This window comes from Bos indicus x Bos taurus, chromosome 8 (assembly GCF_003369695.1).
Source record: "Bos indicus x Bos taurus breed Angus x Brahman F1 hybrid chromosome 8, Bos_hybrid_MaternalHap_v2.0, whole genome shotgun sequence".
In the NCBI taxonomy this organism is placed as follows: domain Eukaryota; kingdom Metazoa; phylum Chordata; class Mammalia; order Artiodactyla; family Bovidae; genus Bos; species Bos indicus x Bos taurus.
The window spans coordinates 23,099,197-23,120,392 of record NC_040083.1 but is presented as its reverse complement, the minus strand read 5'-3'; positions in this window follow the sequence as shown (position 1 = coordinate 23,120,392).

Here is a 21,196-nt window from a genome sequence, read left to right as displayed (position 1 = left end):
TAGAAAGATTCCTTCCTTAAATAATGAGTTTCTGAAAAACAAAAGTCTTGCCTCTCAGATTGTTTTATTCCATATTGCCTTCTCAATGTTAGCTATTCTGTTAATTGAGGAGGATTAGATAAAAAGATCATAGAGATCTCCATGGTCTGGTTCTGATATTCTATAAACCCACAATCTATTCCTTATTTCAAATACTTTTAATAAGTGCTGTTCTTAGAAAAGCCATCAGCAGTAAGAGATGTTAATGTTCGTACTTCTTTATTTATGACTGATTTGATACTTTCATTTTGCTCTTTGTGTTTACTTTCCCCAGAATTAATGTTTGTTTATCAAAATATTTCATGCTTGACCTTGTACTATGGGAGTTCTTATTAGCTGTTTGGGAGATTGGATGCATTTAAAGACAGAAAGACACATTATCCATCCTCAAGTTGTTTATACACCTCAAGGTATTTTTTAATTTATTTTTTACTGGTGTACAGTTGATTTGCAATGCTGTGTTAACTTCTAATGTACAACAAAGTGACTCTGTTATATACATATGTACATCCTTTTTTATATTCTTTTCCATTATGGCTTATCCCATGATACTGAATATAGTTCCCTGTGCTATACAATAGGACTTTGTTTATTAATTCCATATGTAATAATTTGCAACTGCTTATCCCAAACTCCCTCAAGTCATTTTTAAATGGCTGTTTTGGGGTTTTTTTTTAAATCTATGCTCAGAAACAGAAATAAATTGTTTCAGGGAGCAAGGAATTTTCAGTCAGAAGACCTGGGTTCAAGTTTAGATTTCACTTCTGTGTGATGTTGGACAAGTAATAATCCCCTCTGAGTCTCAGCTCCTTCATTTTTTATGGTGAAAATAATATGATACAGACCCTAGTCAGCTTGCCTTGTCAGGACCAAATGTGATCATTGCCAAGCCTCAAACGCAAACAAAGTCAGGGTCCCTTGCCAAAGGCCAACAGGATGAACCACTTGCTCCAGAAGTTGAAGGTGGAGCCCTGGTTTGTTTGTTTTTTTTTCTAGTCACTAAGTCGTATCCATGCCTATCAAATTGGGCAGAAACCTGGGGAAGACAGAACAAGGGGATGGAGCAGGGAGAGTTGTGATGGTTGGAGAGGGGCCAAGCTATGGTGAAAGTGAAAGTGTTAGTAGCTCAGCTGTGTCTGACTGTTTGCAACCCCACAGACTGCAACACTCCAGGCTTCCCTGTCCTTCACCATCTCCCAGAGTTTGCTCAAACTCAAGTCCTTTGAGTCAGTGATGCCATCCAACCCAACTAGAGTGGGTAGCCATTCCCTTCTCCCTGCATTGCAATCAGAGTCTTTACCATCTGAGCCACCAGGGAAGCCCCAAGCTATGGTAGACAAAGGAATTAAAAGGATTTATCATCCTAAATGAAATTCGAGTTAGACTTCCAGCAATAAAATGTTCAGTGTATATTCTGGATTGGGAGCAAATTATAGAAGAGGTCATAGTAAGTGTATTGGTGGGATGGGGGTTAGTGGGTAGGAGGATTGAGAGGAAGAGGGGAGATCAACTCAGAAATAGAGAGTTCCATTGTGAGCCAGGTCAAAAAGCCAAATTAAACTCAATATGAAGTGTTGGTTAAATGAGAACTGTCTACACAGAAGCAGGAAACTGTCGTTAAGTCAGATGTGGTTGTGTTTGCCTGTTGTTCAGATAAAAGTCTGATTTCTCTGTGTCTGGTTGAGGGTATTGGGAGTAGTGGAGATTGGACCTGTGCAGGAGGTAGCAGTAGGGGGAAGACAAGATGGCTAAATTGCATTATTATCATATTAGATACCAGAGTCAAGAGAAGATAAAGGAAACTTCCCTTACCTAACATTATTGTTGAAGGCTAACCTTGCATTGAGATTTAGCCTGTTAATTTATAAGGTTTATGAGCCAAATCTAACCACATTTAAATGGCCATCCTTAGACTTTGTAATGATTTCTTATCTGCTATTAGAAATAATCTTTACTGCACAGATAACTTTTAAGACCATTGTAGAGATAGTTAATTGTTTTACACCAGGGGTATAAAAGTCATTCCATAATAGCTGAGATCGCATGAGTGATGTCTATCAGATTACCTGTGAGACAGGGTGAATCTGGTCCTCTACTGGATTGCAACCCTTAAGAAGCAGCATCCTTTCAGGCTAGCCTGAGGGACAAGTGTGGCATTGAATGATGACAAGTAGAATTCAGTCAAGGAAAAACAGAAAAGAACTGCAAAATAGTTGTCCAAATAAGAGAATAGACAGGTAAAGGATCTACTGGGAGACAGAAATTTAGAACAAAATTTGGGACTGAACTTCATTAATCCTAACTGATAATTTTGTTAGCTCAGGCTTGCCTTTACAGGGCTGGGTGATCTCATCCCACATTTCCAAAAATCCAGCTATGAGCCTTAATTTAAAAAAAATTTAAATCCTTTCTCTATAAAAGTGATAATCAGTTTAAAACAAAATAGAATTATAATTTCATTCACAAAAGTAACAAAACTAAAGATACCTAATATAAAGAACAAAGATACATATTCTTTAAGAAGGAAGTTATAAAATCTTACTGTAGAAGACTAAAAAATGAAACATTGGAAATTATAACATCTTCTTAAATGGAATCCTTAATATCTCCCAAATTTAAATATTCTCTGATTAATCTATCAATGGAAAGCAATTATAGTTAGAATCACAAGAAAAGTTTTTATTGGAGCAAATAATCTTAAAGTCATACAGGGAAACAAATTTATAATAATAACCAAAAAATTAATTAGAGAAATAGTGAGGAGGATATGCATTGCCAGACAATAAAGTATAAGATACTGTATTGGTAATAGGAACAAACAAATTGAACAATGGAAGACAATCAAAATTCCAGGAATGGATTTCAACATATGTAGGAGTAAACAAATGATGTCATAGTCATCGGTGATTGCAGTCCTCTATTGGGAGCTGGTGAGCCCTGAAGAAACACAGGGCTGAAAAGAATACCTGCCATCTAGCAGCCATCAGACAGCAGCCACTCCCTATGCTGAGCCCAGAGAAAACCCAAGATGGGAAAATACAGGATATTGGCACCAGGCTGCTGAGGTGCATATCAAAAGAGTCATTTCAGTGAGCTCGGATTCTTGCATCTTTCCGTACACAGAAAAGCTCTAAATTCCTTAACTTGGCATATCTGTTGTCTTTAATTAACAGTAATATTTTGATGCTCCCAACTACCTGCCCTTTGGTGCAAAATTCTTATATATTCTAGCTCCTGCCCTCACCTCATCAGAAAAGTTTCTTATGGCTATCTGAAAGCTGTCTCTAGGCTGCAGTCCTCATTTTTCCCCCAAACTCTCACATTGCGCATTTTTAAAATCAATACATGTAATGTCCAGAATAGAAAAAGCATGCTTAGGATTGGGATGATGCTAGGGTGGAAGACATGTTTCTGTCCCAGCTCATGTTTATGACTTATTGATGGTTAGGTTAGAATAGGAAAAAGGAGTCATGTTTATGACTTACTGATGGTTAGGTTAAAATAGGAAAAAGGAGTCCAGAATGGCAGTGGCTAAAAGACAAGGAAGGGAAAAGCCCGAGAAAATAGATCAAAGGAAGTGACTGGAGTGAGGACCTCAGGTAGAACAAACAGCACTCCTGGCTAGCCCAAATTACATAAGGCAGGTCCAAGGGGAGGAGAAAAAACATATAAAAAGAGAAGCCAAATGGTGGGGGAAGGGGGGGTGCTCTCTGTCTCTCCCACTCTCTCCCTTCGCATGGTTTGGGTCGTCATGCCCTCATGCCTTGAGGATGCATTTTCCTTTATTTTCTAAATAAAACTGAGCTATAACTCGGAGCTGTGACACTGGTCTGTCCAAGAGCTATAATGCTGGTCTGTCGCTTCAAATTTTTGTTATGACGAGACCAAATCAAAGAAATTACACACTCCCCCGACACTTCCAAGAATATTAAGAGACATTCAGTCTTCAAAATGTTGAAGCTCCGTTGTAGCATTTCTTGGATGGCCATGAAAACACATTCCTTTGGAAACTGGTCAACTTTTGAAACCTGAAAGAATCCGAAGTTGCTCCTGTCCTTTAGATATCTCAGAGGAAATTCCTCCTAGGTTTTCAAAATGTTGTAAAATCTTCCAGTTGCCCCTTCTACAAAAGTAACAGTCCAGCGAGTAGGCAGTCAGAGAGAGAAGTAGCATTCAGGACCAAGATGCCAAGCTCCAACTGGTCATCGTGGGCCCCTCAACAATGTACTCCTTCCTTGGAGAGAGCTTGGCTGTGGATTACCTCTGATTGCACCGTCTCCACACTTCTGAATTTGTATCTGTGGGAACTTTGGTTTTGCAAGACATTTCAGGGTCCCCCTAATTTCTTGTGATCTTTTCCACTTATTGTTTACTATTTTTCAATGATAAACAAAACTATAGCTTCTTTGGTCATCAATTCACACATTCTATTTTAGAATCACGATGAATATAAACTACCTCCTGTGAAAGACCAACAATCAGTCAAGCGAAAACAAAACTGAATGTTTTTGCCTTAAATATTCTATGCATCTCATCTCTCATCCCTTTCCTTCCTCTAGTTATGTTGCCTGTTCTTGTTCCAATCAAGCAAGACTGTCTCTTGGTGAAACACTTGTTTAAATATTTGTTATGGTTTTCAAGGCTTTGTTTTAGCTAATTGTGCTCTATCACAACCTTGCATTTTAAAGCTTTTCAAAAGTGATTGCATACATTGAGATTTTTGTTCATTTCTTTTCCTAGAAAAATCAGAATTGTGAAATTTGTCTTTCTTCTCCTATCATGCCATTTAGCTGTGCTCACGTCCTTTCTACTCACCTCTTTTCCTTCCTCAGCAGTAGAGCAGCGTGATGGAGAGAGCCAATGCTAAAGCCAGGCCATCTCAAACCCAAGCAGCTGATTAACTCTCTGAGCCTCAGTTCTTTGCTTATTCACATAAAAGGCTTAGGACAGTGGCTAGCAACTCTCGATGTTCAGTGAATCTTAGCTGCTCTTGTGATTAATGTTTATCAATCTCTATCATCCTGACCCACTCTCCACTGGCTACCATGATCCCTTGTGTGCTATGAACTAATGAAGACTCAAAATGCTAAAGGTCCCCACTCTTCCTTCTAATTTTATTGCAGATTAGCCATTGTAGGTCTCTGGATACAGATACAATGAAGAAAAGGAGCTTGGACCTCTGCCTTCAAGATGCTCACATCTTGACCAGAAGAGGGCAAGGACCTCTAGGGGTGTGATAAGAGCCATTAAATATAGTATGATGAGTTATAATAAAAGTCTGCAGAAAACTCTAGAAGGATTGAGTCATCCCTCTGGGAATGGAGATGGTAGTGAAGAGCCAGGGACATCCTTAGAGAGTAGCTGGTCTTGCGGGAAGTGAGCTGGAGAACATTGTCCAGGTGGAGAGAATATCCTTGTCAAAGGCATGGAATGGTCCAATTTGGAAAGGCATGGAGAGGTCAGTGGGTTAAAGCGAGGATGAACTATGCTCAGTGCGCTTGGAAATAAGACCACAAATAATTTCTTAAAGGTAAAAAGCCCTTCTGGTGAGACCAGTTGAGATACAGTTTTAAAATTCTTCTTTAAGGGCTTCCCTGGTGGTCCAGTGCTTGGGAGTCTGCCTGCCAATATAGGGGACATGGGTTTGATCCCTGGGCAGGGAAGATCCCAGGCGCCCCCAAGGGCAACTGAACCCCTGTGCCACAACCATTGAGCCCATGCTCCCTAGAGCCTATGTTCTGCAACAAAACAAGCCACTGCAATGAGACATTCAAGCATGGCAACTAGAGAGTAACCCTGCTTGCTGCAAGTAGAGAAAGCCCTTCTGCAGCAACAAAAACCCAGTGGAGCCGGAAATTTAAAAAAAAAAATTTTTTTTTAAATTTTCTTTAAGACATTATGCTTTGTAATTTATTTAACTGGGACAGATGATAGTGTGACCACCAACAATTTATGAGTGAGTAACATTACTAGGAGTGAGTCACAAAAATGTGGTGAGGGTGGGGCAGGGCTAATGTTTATCGGGAACCAATATGTGCAGGCTCTGTACTAACAGATGCACTACTGTGTAGAAGGCAGACCAGAATTTTTAGAAGGAGAAAGCCAATTATGGTAACAATTAAAGTTAATAGAATAAAACAAGGTATTGAATATATTTTCATTGTATTTTCATATACATTATCTTATTACAGACTCAGTGTGGATCTAAAATAATCCTCATTTTACAGGTAAGAAAAGCAAATCTCAAAGATCACATAACCAGTGGAGGCAAAGGAAGGAGCTACAAGATTAGGGGACTGTGCTCTAAATTGGAGATGACAAAAATAATTCATGGCAAATCAATTCGTCTTAGGCTTCTGGAGTCAGAAGGATCCTGAGGCTTCATCTGGGATGAATGGTAAGAATACTGTAATCAGCTAGCAATGTCTATCATGAGATAGGGGGAAGGTGAGTTGTCATCCTTGTGTAAATATCATGATACCGTAAGTGTGTGTCTTATTTGCTTGAGCATGAATGAAGTAGGCTTTAAGTCTGAGGTAGATGAGGGAGGTTACACAAAGGTGACCACAAGCTATAAAGGAGGCCGGGAAGCCCAACCTGGCACTCTCACTGACCTACAGGGGATGGGGGAGGAGAAGGCGGCTCAAGAAGGAGGGAATATAATTATGACTGATTCATGTTGTTGTACAGCAGAAACCAACACAACATTGAAAGCCATTTTCCTCCAATAAAAAAAATAAAAGAAGGTTGGAAGAATGATATAGAGATTTTTCTAAGTTAATACTGTTTTTACACCTGGTATTGTAAATATGGGGCTTCCCTGGTGGCTCAGCAATAAAGAATCCACCTGCCAACTCAGGAGACCTGAGTTTGATCCCTGGGTTGGAAAGATCCCCTGGAGGAGGAAATGGCAACACACTCCATTGTTCTTGCCTGGGGAAATCCCATGGACAGAGGAGCCTGGAAGGCTATAGTCCATGGGGTCAAAAAAGAGTTGCACAGGACTTAGGGACTAAATAATAGCAACATCAACCTAGGAGGGACAACTGAGAAGCCTTGACTGCACACACATCTATTCACTATTCATCATAAACTCGTGAATTCTACAGCTTGTCATATGCAAGACATTTAAGACACGGTGCCTGCCCCCAGGGAGTTCCATCTCATTGGAGAAGACGGAAGTCAGGATGGTAGCCTCGGTCACACAGGTATGAGAGAGTTGCGGAAGTACAGAGAATAGAGAACAGTCCTTGGCACACATGACTAGATTCCCTATCTGGTGAAGCAAACAGAAGCAGTTTGAGCCCATGAATTTCAGTTCTATCACTCAAAGATTTCCTATTTTACCTGGTATTCACCTCTCTTTAAGATTATAATTGAATGTAAAAGACTTTTCCTGCAGTTTTTAAATAGGTTTAAAGCAAAAGGTCTGGATTAATATATATCTACATAAGAATCCTTATATTTATGTCTTATGTAGATATGTCTACATAAGAATCTTTATATTTATATTGTATTTAAAAATAATCCTTATATTTATATTTATGTCAGATTATATTTGTCCTTATATTTATAAATCCTTATATTTATATTTATCCTTATATTTACTCCTTATATTAAATCCAAATATTTAAATCCTTATATTTATTTATTAAAAAATCCTTATATTTATGTCAAAATCATGTGACTTTGGACAAATTTCCTAATCTCTCTGAGGTTTGGCTTCATTGCTTTAAAAATGGGCTAATGATATGATATCACTTATATGTGGAATCTAAAATATAACACAAATGAATTTATTTCCAAAATAGAAACAGACTCACAGACATAGAAAATGAAATTTGTGGTCAGCAAAGGGCAAAGGGGGGAGAGAGATAAATTAGCAGTTTGGGATTAGCAGATACAAACTACTATATATAAGATGGATAAACAACAAGGTCCTACTCTATAGCGTGGGGGGTATAGTCAACATTCTGTAATAAACCATGGTGGAAAAAATATGAAAAGAATATGTGTGTGTATATATATATATATATATATATATATAACTGTATCAGTTTGCTGTATACCAGAAATGAACGCAACATTGTAAATAAGTATGCTTCAATTAAATAAATTAAAAAATGGGCTAATGAAATGATCTCTCTCTTAAGATTTAAAATATGAGACATTCTAGCTAAATCTCTGGCACAATTCATGATACATACATATGAAGTGCTAGACAAATATTACTACTGTTACCATTGTCTACATCAACTACTCACCTCTACTCAAACACAGATTAAGCCCCTGTAGTAAGAAAATACCTAAGACTAAGAAGAGGAAAGCTGAAGTTTTCATTAGCACATATGTCTTCATTATTTTAAATACAAACTGACTTTCATGTTGATGGCAAGCAGGAATAAAGGAATTGATGGCAAAAAGGAGAAATGATTCTCAATTAGAATCTCCTGATACCATCAAAGAAATTCTTAACACATAAGAACGTTAGAGTTGTCTTTTCTTATCACTAGTCAAAAGAATTTGGTTTAAAATATGTAACAGCAACCAAAACTTTGAATGCTCTAATGAAATCAACTCATTTCATGATAGTAGTTAAACAATGATTTAATTACAGTGTTTATTTCAGTACATTCTTTACTGGATAAATAAATGGTTCCATGCAAAAGGCTTCCTCAATAAATCGCATCTAAACAGTTTTAATACTTAGGCTCATACAAAAATTGCCTGTGATTTGAGATAGACAGCTGTTTTTTTAAGCAGCACTTGAAAGTGCTCTTGTAACTTAACCCCCAAATTCTGATTTTCAAATGGACAGCAGGGGATTTACCAAATATGTGATGAAGAACCATGTTTTCATGTTCTTTCATTTTGGCAGGAATTCTTGTTTCAATTGAAAACATTCCCTTACCATCGTGGAAACCCAGAGGGCAATCATGAGTTTAGACCTGAAAAATAAAACTGAGAGAAAAGACTGGAACAACATCTGGTTGTCATTCTGAAGGCCACAGAGAGGGGAAGTGGTTTTCCACTGCTAGTTAAGCAAAGGCAGGCACACGTTCCACATAACGTGGAGGCCAGACAGTAAAAACACAAAGACACGGAAGCTCCTCTTTCATTCACCATGAATGAATCAGGTGCTGACTGTGAATGAAGCGTTTAGGATTGCTTAGTTTAGGATCCTGATGATATTTTATATTTTTAATGTAAAGATTTTCTGTTTACATTTGGGGCCTCTCACAACCACTTTGAGAGATATGGCCATGTCACTCAATTGGGCTCCTCCACCATAAAGATGAACCTTAGTAGATCCCCAAAGACCACAATTAGAAATACGATTAAAAATCACTATCTCTGAATTTTCAGCCTCACAAATTATTCTATGTCTAGAAAGAAACTAAGGAAGGAAGGAAGGGGAGAGGGAGGAAGGAAGAAAGGGGAAGAAGGAAGGAAGGGATAAAGTGATGCTTTTGTTTCAAATACACATTTACAATTGTTGTTGTTGCTGTTTCATTGCTAAGTCGGGTCCAGCTTTTTTTTGTGACCCCATGGAGTATAGCCCGCCAGGCTCTTCTATCCATGGGATTTCCCCAGCCAAGAATACTGGAGTGGGTTGCCATTTCCTTCTTCAGGGGATCTTCGCAACCCAGAGATCAAATCACATCTCCTGCATTGGCAGATGGATTCTTTACTGCTGAACCACCAGGGAATCCCCCCTAAAAATGTGTACTAAATACAGTCCCTTTGTTGTCAAAGTAATGTCTCTGCTTTTTAATATGCTGTCTAGGTTCATCATAACTTTCCTTCCAAGGGGTAAGTGTCTTTTAATGTCATGACTGCAGTCACCATCTGCAGTGATTTTGGAGCCCCCCAAAATAAAGTCAGCCACTGTTTCCACTGTTTCCCCATCTATTTGCCATGAAGTGATGGGACCAGATGCCATGATCTTAGTTTTCTGAATGTTGAGCTTTAAGCCAACTTTTTCACTCTCCTCTTTGACTTTCATCAAGAGGCTCTTTAGTTCTTCTTCACTTTCTGCCATACGGGCGGTGTCCTCTGCATATCTGAGGTTATTGAGAGTTCTCCTGGCAATCTTGATTCCAGCTTGTGCGTCTTCCAGCCCAGTGTTTCTCATGATGTACTCTGCATATAAGTTAAATAAGCAGGGTGACAGTATACAGCCTTGACGTACTCCTTTTCCTATTTGGAACCAGTCTGTTGTTCAGTGTCCAGTTCTAACTGTTGCTTCCTGACCTGCATACACATTTCTCAAGAGACAGGTCAGGTGGTCTGGTATTCCCAGTATGGTTTTTCCAGTAGTCATGTATGGATGTGAGAGTTGGACTATAAAGAAAGCTGAGCATTGAAGAATTGATGCTTTTGAACTATGGTGTTGGAGAAGACTCTTGAGAGTCCCTTAGACTGCAAGGAGATCCAACCAGTCCACCCTAAAGGAGATCAGTCCTGGGTGTTCATTGGAAGGACTGATGTTGAATCTGAAATTCCAATACTTTGGCCACCTGATGCAAAGAGCTGACTCATTTGAAAAGACCCTGATGCTGGGAAAGCTTGAGGGCAGGAGAAGAAGGGGGTGACAGAAGATGAGATGGTTGGATGGCATCACTAACTCAGTGGACATGGGTTTGGGTAAGCTCCGGGAGTTGGTGATGGACAGGGAGGCCTGGCGTGCTGCAGTTCATGGGGTCGAAAAGAGTCGGACAAGACTGAGTGACTGAACTGAACAAAAATACAGTCCCATCTCCCTGTTAGGAAATAAAGAATTTGGAGCTTTCTTGATGGCCCAGTGATTAAGAATTTGCCTTGCAATTCAAGGGACACCAATTTGATCACTGGTCCTGGAAGATCCCACATACTGTGGAGGAACTAAGCCCGTGCATCATGACTACAGAAACCCATGCACCCTAGAGCCCATGCTCTGCAACAAGAGCGGTGGAGAAGCCTGTTCGCACCACAACTGGAGAGTAGCCCCCACTCGCCACAACTAGAAAAAGTCCTGAGCAACAACAAAGACCCAGCACAGCCTAAACAATAAGTAAATAAAAATAAATTTGAAAAAAGAAATGAAGAATTACTGAATAATACCATTGTCTGAGCCCATTAAAGTTTTGCAGGTCTTTGAATCTTGCCGCTACTACTTATTCACCACTTAACTACTGAAGTTTGGAGTGTTCAGATCCCTAATCTGCTCTTTTTTGAGGCTATATATTTTTTTTTAATTATTATAAAATGCTGTTTTGAAAAAGATGTGATACATGCAAAGGGCTTTGGAATTACATGATTTTGACCAGGAGGGAAACAGTATTACAACTAGTTAAGGATCACAGTATATTTTAGAGCCCCTGCAAACCTTGTCACTATATGATCGGACCTGGGGAAAAGCCCATAAAAATATGTTTTTCTCCTATTTTGGCTGTTGATGGTGGGCAAGATCTCTGATAGGTCGTTCTCTACTGGAGGCAAGATGTGTTTCACACACAGCCAGGTAGGTGACTACTTACTGTCACAGCCAGGTGCATTTGGACAATGGGTTCCATAGGGGATATCTTCTCCAAGTTGATCAGTGACAAGTTTATTAAGATCAACAAATCAGAATTGTAAACTGTTCTCCCACTGCTTCCCTCCCCTATGGTTTTCTCTGAGTTGTTACCATTTATCACTTTCAGCCAATCAAAAGAAAAAAAGAATAAGAACAAAAAGTCAGGAGTTCTTAAGACTTGTTGATGAAAAATGTGTCATTGATGAGTGAGATGATGTCTCCTTGGAAGTTATTATGGCTTAATAGTCCATCATCCTTGCTCAGAACCTTCAAAAGCCTTTTTCGTTCCATCTCAGTGTTTCCTAGGGCTTCACAGCTGGCAATAGTGGAAAAGAACCCATCTGCCAATTCAAGAGATGTAAGAGATGTAGGTTTGATCCCTGGGTTGGCAAGATCCCCTGGAGGAGGGCATGAAAATCCACTCCATATCCTTGCCTGGAGAATCTCCATGGACAGAGGAGCCTGGCGGGCCACAGTCCATGGGCTTGCAAAGAGTCGGACACAACTGAAGCGACTTAGCACGCACACATGCACGGTATTTCCCAATCACTCAGCCTGTGGGCTGCCTGTGTTTTTCTATTCCCAGGTGATGATCAGAGAGGGAAACAAGACAGAAAAGGGAAGAGAGGCTCATTAGAAACTGGTAACAGCTCCCTGTGACACGACATCTAAAAATGGAATGCTGTCTCTGTCATCTTTTTCACTGTGGCATTTATTTGGCTGTGCTGTCAGGGAATGGGGAGTGAGAGTCAGCCTGAAAGTCCCATGTGGGGCACCAAACCTACAGTAGTTTCCAGTGGGAGGCTGGGTTCATGCAACGATGTCTGTGAAATTGTATGATGAAAGGCAGAGAGTCAGAATAAAACAAGTCCAGCTCAATTTTTCTTTCTAAAAATACATTTGAGATTGTCATGGCTTCATACTAAGTTCTGTCTTAGTGGCCAACCAACCATGCTGTTGATTTTACTGACATAGAAGAGAGTAATTGAGCTATCTGGGACTTTATGCAAATTTTATGAAATTCTATTTTGCCGTAAAGGTGGTGGTGCTTTGTAATAAAGGCTCCCATGCTTTAGCAAGGGAAGACAGATGGTAACAGTCAGTAAAGAAAAAAAAAAATCTTCCATCTTTAAGCTCTTATTTGTGCTTAACAAGTGCCACACAAACAGTGATGCAGAATGCAATAGTACACCACACCCACTTCACACCTGCCTCCCCAGGACTGACCCTGGGGTAAAACCAAAGTGATCAGATGAAGCAGCTTAAAAATGGAAACTTCTTTGTTGATCATCACAGAAAATATTATAATGTAGCTCAGAAAGGCTGAGCTTACTCTTGGCTTAATAAATCCAGGGTTATTAGCCCTAAGAAATAAGAACAAAGTTAAGTACATAGAAAATATCTTTCATGCAGGACACATTTATCATTTCAGGGGTAGGGTGTACAGTAGGAAATCAATCCATAGGATTCAACTATGTTGGATTTTAGGAGGGTTCAAGTTGCAGACCGAGGTGAAGAAGCTAGTATTGAATGTTATCCCCCTCCCTACGTGTGGTTCCCCTTCCTCAACAGTTGCTAAGATTCACACAGAGCCCAATTGGTCTGAGGCCCATTCCTCAAATATATTCTGGTCTTTTAAATTATAAAGTTTACAGCATATATGATGGAAGGGATGATATTAACAGCCTTTGAAGATTTTTATGGCATTTTAGTTGACCATTTTTCCTCTTGGCTTCCTAGCAGCATTTTAAGGAAAGTTGAAGTTGTCTGTGCCCCTGTCTATTGCAGCTAGAGGAAGCTGAGGTGGGTGGCGCCTCTTTCAAAGGCAAGATCCAATAGAAAAATTGATAAACTTCCTTCTGCCCCACACAAAGAAGTACCTAAGAGAGTAGGGGAGAAGACACAGAGGTACTTTATCTTCTGTATTATGTGTTGATATGTATCCCTAGTGGCTCAGATGGTAAAGAATCTGCCTGCAATACGGGAAACCCAGGTTTGATCCCTGGGTCAGGAAGATCCCTTGGAGAAGGAAATGGTAACCCACCAGTACTCTTGCCTGGAGAACTCCATGGACAGAAGAACCTGGCAGGCTAATGCACATGGGTTTGCAAAGTGTCAGACACAACTGAGTGACTGGCACTTTCGCTTTCCCCTAAATTTAAATGTTGAAATCTTAACCCTCAATACCTGAGAAGGTGAACTTATTTGGAAATAGAGTCATTGAGGATGTAAATAGCTAAGTTGAAATGAAGTCATTTACTAGACTAGGGTGGGACCCCTAATCCAATAAGACTGATGTCCTTATAAAAAGTGAAAATTTAAATACAGACATGCACACAGAGGGAACAGCAGAGAGAGATAAAGGCAGAGATCAGGATGATGCAGCAGAAACTCAGGAATGCCAGAGATTCCAACAAACCACCAGAAGTTAGGAGAGAGGCATGGGGCTAAGATTCTCCTTAATAGCCCTAAACCAACACCTTGATTTTGAACTTCAAGCCTTCAAACTGAGACAGTATATTTCTGTAATTCTAAGCTACCCAACGTGCAGTACTTTGTTATGGCAGCCTTAGCAAATGAATACAACCTGCCACCAAACTCTGAATTTCACCAGGGTTAAGAGAATGTCATCTGTAGGTGAGAAAGGAGACATTAAATAGAACTATCATAGCCTTGTTGGATAAGCTAAAGAGCAGACAACATGTCCTATACCATCAGCTGAAGGCTTGGCAAAACCTTCCAGTGAATAGGAAAGCCTTCTCAGTGCTCCTAAGAACAGCAGTTGAAATGCAATCAGACGGGAACAACACTTTTTTTTTTTTCTTGGCTGCACTGCACGGCATGTGGGACCTTAGTTCCCTGACCAAGGATTGAACCTGCACCTCTTGCATAAGAAGTGTGGAGTCTTAGCCACTGGACCACCAGGGAAGTCCCTACTCTGTGTTGTATAGAGATAGCTTTATACCCAGTATGTATATAGAGGATGGTGATCTCTTTAGGTGGCTCCCTGTGTCTAGCCGGTCATGCACAGTTCCGGCTTTAGAGATCCCTCACTAACTTTGTGGTGAGCTGAGAAGAGGTTCTAGGGTCATGAAAGTAAAAGTGAAAGTGAAGTCAGTCAGTCGTGTCCAACCCTTTGTGACCCTGTGGACTGTAGCCTACCAGGCTCCTCCGTCCATGGGATTTTCCAGGCAAGAGTACTGGAGTGGGTTGCTGTTTCCTTCTCCAGGGGATATTCCTGACCCAGGGATCGAACTCAGGTCTCCCACATTGTAGGCAGATGCTTTACAGTCTGAGCCATCAGGGAAGTGATTCTAGGGTTACAGGGTTGTTTTATTAATAACACCAACTGTTGCTTCTCAGTCTGATTGAGAATTATAATTTCAGTCATTTCAAAGATTAATCCCTGTGATGCTGGCAACATTGGAGTGAAGTTGTGAATATGAAAAGAGCATATTAAGGCTGACAGGATTCTACAAAAAAAAATTTCCATCATAGGTGTCTATAAACTGACCCTTTCTCAGTCCTAGTTCAGCTACCATCTCCCCATGCTGAGACCCTCAGTAGCCTCTCGGCTTCCAGACCCAACCTGCTCTAATCCACCCCTTCCAGCCAAGACCAGAGTCTCCTGTCATAAAAAGTTCTGACCAGGTCACTCCTCTCTTAAATACTCGACTCTCCAGGCCCTCAGCATCTACACCAATTTGAATTCCAGCTTCAGTTCCTTCTCACTCTTACCCAATTCCTGTCCTTCGTGACATTCCCTGAACAGGTCACTTGTTTCATGATCCTTCTTTTGTTCAGGTTGCTCTTTTCTGAAATGTTCTCTCACCCATCCTTTTTATTTTTAAATGCTACCATGTCTTCAAATCCAAGTTTGAACAGTTTCTCTGTGAATGCTGCTCAAGTCCTGTCAGACAGAATACATCTTGGCTTCTATAAGAAACTGTTCATTATGTTAAAATGACATTTATCATCATGCTATCCTTTTTAGTCATATAATTACCTGTTTCTTTCCTTGAAAATGAGCTTCTTGAGGATAGTGCCTGTACCTTGTTTGTGGATGTAAGCCCAGTGCTTAGCAGTGTCTGCTGTGGTGAGGTTGTCGGAAGTCTTCTAAGTCACTGACTTGATTAGTGTGTAAACAGCAGCTCACACCGGACACACAAGGAAAAGGTCAGCCAGGTAAGCACCTCTCCTCACTTCTAAGGATGGGCAGACCTGCCTGCAGAACTTCATGAAAATTAGAGTGAAGCAATGTATAGATGGGGTTACTTCCAAAAGCAGGGGAGATTGATGAGGGAGTGGGTGGGTTTCTGGTTTCTTTTCCAGCCCCCTATTTCAAGGCTCAGATAAGAAACACTTAAGAAGGTTCACCTGGCTTCAGGTGTGGCTGAAACAATATATTCAGGAAGGTGTCATCATCTATCTCTCCCTTCTGCTCTCCTCTGAGTTGGTTTTCTTCCTCAGCGTTTCTTCCAATGTGGGACATGTCAGACTCACCAGAGAAGGGCACCATCTAAAGCTGTGCAGAATTTAAGTTGTGCAGCCAGAAGTGGCAGTCCTGGTCCCAAGCTTACACTGAACCAGGCACCCGCTGCCATAGACAGAGGCTCCTTCTTCCTCAGCATTCCAGCCGGAGTTCTCCTTGTCACTCTCATGCCCTCAGCTTGTGTCACTTAGCTCCTCCTCACCAGTCACTGTGGCCATGATGATGCCTGTGCTCTCAGCGCCCCAGCCTGGGTCAGAGGCCCATTCACATAGCTGGGCATGGCCCCTACCCGCACCTGTCAGTGGTGGTCCTAGATGCCAGGTGGGCCATAACAGATGTCCAGTGTAATAGCTGAGCACAGTTCAGGTCATCACAGGAGATTGACAAAGCCTGGCTCTTCTTCCTATTCACCCTTTCCTACAGTCTTCTACCCATCTCTTTTCTTGACATTTCAAAATTTGTAAAACAATTAGTCTTGTTTCTTAAGACCTCTTTGCAGAGGCCACTTACAGAATGTTGAAAGCTGGAATTTTAGGAGTGTCTTATTTATACTTTGTAATCAGAGATGCTGAATGTTCTTTTCCAATATCTGTACATATGACTTTGGTAAAAATGACATTCATTTATTATCCCAAAGGACTTGCCTTTTGTGTGAGATTTGGGGAAGGCTGCTCCTTAAACTCACTTAATTTTATGTGAGAAATTTCTACAATCTGGGGGACTTCCCTGGCAGTCCAGAGGTTAAGACTTCACCTTCTAAGCAGAGGGTGCAGGCTCAATCCCTGGTTGGGGACCTAAGATCCCAAATGCCTCACAGCCAAACAGCCCAAACATAAAGCAGAAGCAGTATTGTAGCAAATTCAGCAAAGACTTTAAAATTGGCCCACATCCAAAAAATCTTTTACAAAAGGGAAATTTCTACCATTTTTATTCATGTGTAATTAAGTTAAACACTGGGCACCTTCCACAGGCTAGGCCATGTGCTAAACTAAATCATACATCCTGGACATTTATTCCTCAAAAGTTTGAGATATGACTATCCCCTATTTGCATAACTTGCCCAAGATGATACAGCTAGAAAGTATCAGAACCCTCATTAGCTCTCAAGTCTATAAAACCTGTGCTTTTTTCACTAAAATAAGCTTTTTTTGAATATTTGGATTTTTAAATTCACAGATTGCCACTTCATTCTTTTCTGGATTAACAAATCATTTTCTGCTTTGAAAACTATTTACCTCTGGGTTTTCCTTAAAAAAAAATTAAAAGAAGAAGAAAGAGAAGGAGCCAAGTTAAAAGGTAAAAGGAAAGAGAAACTTTGTTGTGTATTTCCATTAAACAATAGGGCACGGGCCATTTTTCTTACACATGCCTATGAGATAACGAAAGCCACTGGTATGAGACTTGAAAAGGAAACTGCATGCGGAGCCTTCTTGCTACAACAAGAATTAAACCATAGTGGTTGAGAGAAGGAAATGCAGCCTCACCAAGGAAAACTGTGACTCACTCTTCAGACAGCTGCCTCCAAACACCTGAAGAGAAAATATTCTCTGTAGACGCTGGTGAAGAGCGGATGGGAATTTCCTGCTAATCTCCATAGAGCAAGGGAGAGAAAGTCCTTTTCTGAATGGGTGGGGCTGGAAGGGAGCCAAACTTCTTGAGAGCAGGGAGCAGCCCTTCTGCAGAAGGTCCTGATAAGCCCTTAGAGCAAAACCAGGAGCTGGAGCCCCTGGACCATAGAACTCCTTGTGCTCTCTTTAAACCACAAGATCAGTGCTATGATGTTGCATAAACGTTAACAGTTTGACCAATTTGACAGATAGCTCCCAGGTGGTTCAGTGGTAAAAGAATCTACCTGCCAATGCAGAAGACACAGGTTTGATCTCTGGGTTGGGAAGATTTCCTGAAGGAGGAAATGGCAACCCACTCCAGTATTCTTGCCTGGGAAATCCCATGGACAAAGGAGACTGGTGGGCTACAGTCCATCAGGTCGCAAAGAAGGACATGACTGAGCACACACACACACACACAGATGATTACAGGGAGCTGAAAACATGGTTTCTGGTTCCAAATATATCTCTCTTCTTACCAACTATAGACTTGGGTAAGTTACTTAATCTTACTGAGTCTTGGTTTTCTTATATGCAGAAAGAAGACAGTAATACTTTCCTCTATGGTTCTCAGCAGCATTAAGTAATATGGTATACATTTATAACACATTTAGCAGAGTCCCTTGCAGAACAAATGTCCTTAAGAAATGTAGTTGTTATTGCTGTGTTTGCGTTATGCTATTATAGCAGATATTCACATATTATAAAGACATAAATATAGTTACCTTGATGATTCCTCAAAAATTGAATATGGAATTACCATATGATCTAGCAATTCCACTTCTGGTTAAACTTGTGTTTTTATGTAAATTACCCCCAGCCACTTTAGCTACTGAGGTCTAAAAGATCACTAATGCAATAAATTCAGGTTATCATACTCAAAGATTTAGAAAAAATACAAGTGCCTGAGGCTCAAATAGATATTTTCTCACTCACATTTATAGCATCATTAATCAAAATAACCAAAAGTTGGAAGCAACTCAAAGGTCCATCAGTGAAGGAATGAATAAACAAAATGAGATATATACTTACAATGGAATATTGTTCATCCATTAAAATGAAGGAAATTTTGATACATGCTACAACATAGCTGAAACTTGAAGACATTATAAGTGAATAAGTCAGTCACAAATGAAATAAAGACTACGAGTCCACTTAGATAGGGTACCTAGAGGGTCCAAATTCATTGTTGTTATTTAGTTGCTAGGTCGTGTCCAGTTCTTTTTCAATCCCTTGGAATGTAACCTGCCAGGCTCCTCTAGCCAAGGGATTTCCCAGGCAAGAACACTGGAGTGAGTTGCCGTTTCCTTCTCCAGGGGATCATCCCAACCCAGAGATTGAATCACGTCTCCTGCATTGCAGGTGGATTGTTTACCACCAAGCTACCTGGGAAGCCCCATTCGAATTCATAGAGAGAGAAAACAAAGTGGTGATTGCCATGGTTGGGAGGAGGGGAAATAGAGAACTAGTGTTTCATGGGTATAGAGTCTCAGCTGGGAAAGATTAAAAAAAAACTCTGAAGTTGTGCGGTGATGGTTACACAACAGTGGAAATGTATTTAGTGCTATAAAACTGTACACTTAGAAATGGTTAAAACAGGAGATTTTATATTGTGTATATTGTACCACAATAAAAGAAAAAAAATAGTTTGGTCTTTGTTTTCTGCAGCTTGAAATGCAGTTGGTGCAGGTGTGTAACGGAGAAAGTGCTCTGGGCTTTTTTCCAGAGTTTTAGTAGGAGACGATCAACTTCTTGGGCAAGCTTTTAAAATATGACAGACTATTGCAATGTGACATAAAAACCTCTTACAATCTAACTGCTGACAATGTTGAACTTAGACTGTAAGGGCCTATTGGGGCTTCTCTGGAGGCTCAGTGATAAAGAATCCACCTGCCAATATAGGAGATATGTGTTCAATCCCTGGGTTGGGAAGATCCCTTGGCGAAGGAAATGGCAACCCACTCCAGTATTCTTGCCTAGGAAATCCCATGGACAGACAAGCCTGGCAGGCTACAGTCCACAGGGTCACTAAGGAGCCGGATATGACTTAGTGATGAAACACACATCACAAGGGCCTGTTGATTTAATCTTATCTTGAAATCTTATTAAGAGATATTAGGCCATCAAACAATGTATACTGATTCTGAAAAAGGGACACGAGATACTGTGGCTTCATTTTATATTTCTTCCTTCTTATCTGTTTTTAAGAACTTTAATGAAGCATAATTGATATCCAATAAACTGCACATTTAAAGTGAACATTTGGTTTTGACGCACATGTATACTCCTGGAATCATGAACACCAACACAGAGAACATATTCAGATCCTTCCACAAGTTTCCTCGTGTCTGTTTGTAATTCCTACCTCCATCTGGTTCCATGGTCCCACCACACCCATCCTCAGGTAACCATTGATCTGCTTTTTGTCATTATAGCTTTCCTTTCTAGAACTTTGTATGAATGGGACAATACAGAATGTATTCTTTGTCTGTCTTATACTCAGCATAATTTTGAGATTTATCCATGCTATTTTGTGTATCAAAGATACATCCCTTTTTATGGCTGAGTATTATCTGGATATACTACAGTAATTTCTTTAATCATTCATTTGTGATGGGCATTTGAGTTGTTTCTAATTTGGGGATATTAGAAGTGAAGTTCCTACAAACATTCATATACAAGTGTATGCATAGAAAGATGCTTTCCTTTCTCTTTGGTAAATAACTGAGTGGAATGGCTGGGTCATATAGTAGGTGTATATTTACCTTTTAAAGAAACTATAGAATAGTTTTCCAAAGTGATTCTGCCATGTTTTACTTCTACCAGCAGTGTGATGAGAGTTCCAGTTCTTCTATATCCTTGCCAATGATTGATAAAGTCAGTCTTTAGCCTTCTGATAAGTGTGCAGTGATGTCTCATTGTGGCTTTAATTTGCATTTCCTTAATGACTAATGATGTAGATCGATCATCTTTTTCTGTCCTATTAGCCAACTTATTGGGTTGACCCAAAAGTTCATTCGGGCCTTTCCATAAGATGTTATAGAAAAACCCAAACAAACGTTTTGGCCAACCCAGTATCTTCTTTGGTGACATGTATTCAAGTCTTTATCCATCCTTTATTGGGTTGTTTTACTGTTTCTGAAATTTGAGAGTTCTTTATCCACTGAAAAATCCTTTACCATGTATGTGTCTTAAAAATATGTCCCCCAGTCTGTCATAGATCTTTTCATTTCCTTAAGAAGGAAGGAAACTTTTGAAGGGAGCTCCATTTTTCCTTATTCCCAGGCTATAATGAAGTTTGAGTTTCCTAAGAACATGCTACACAGGGAATTATAAACCAAAGCAGAAATTTTGAAACAGAATGCCAACTGAAGCCAAATTTACTAATAATTGTTTGATGGGAACAAGTTTCTGGAGTATTATCCATCAAGTCAATTAACAAGGTAAGTGATTAACTTGGTCCTGCTAAATTAAGAGAGTATATTTCTGTGCTGGCAATTC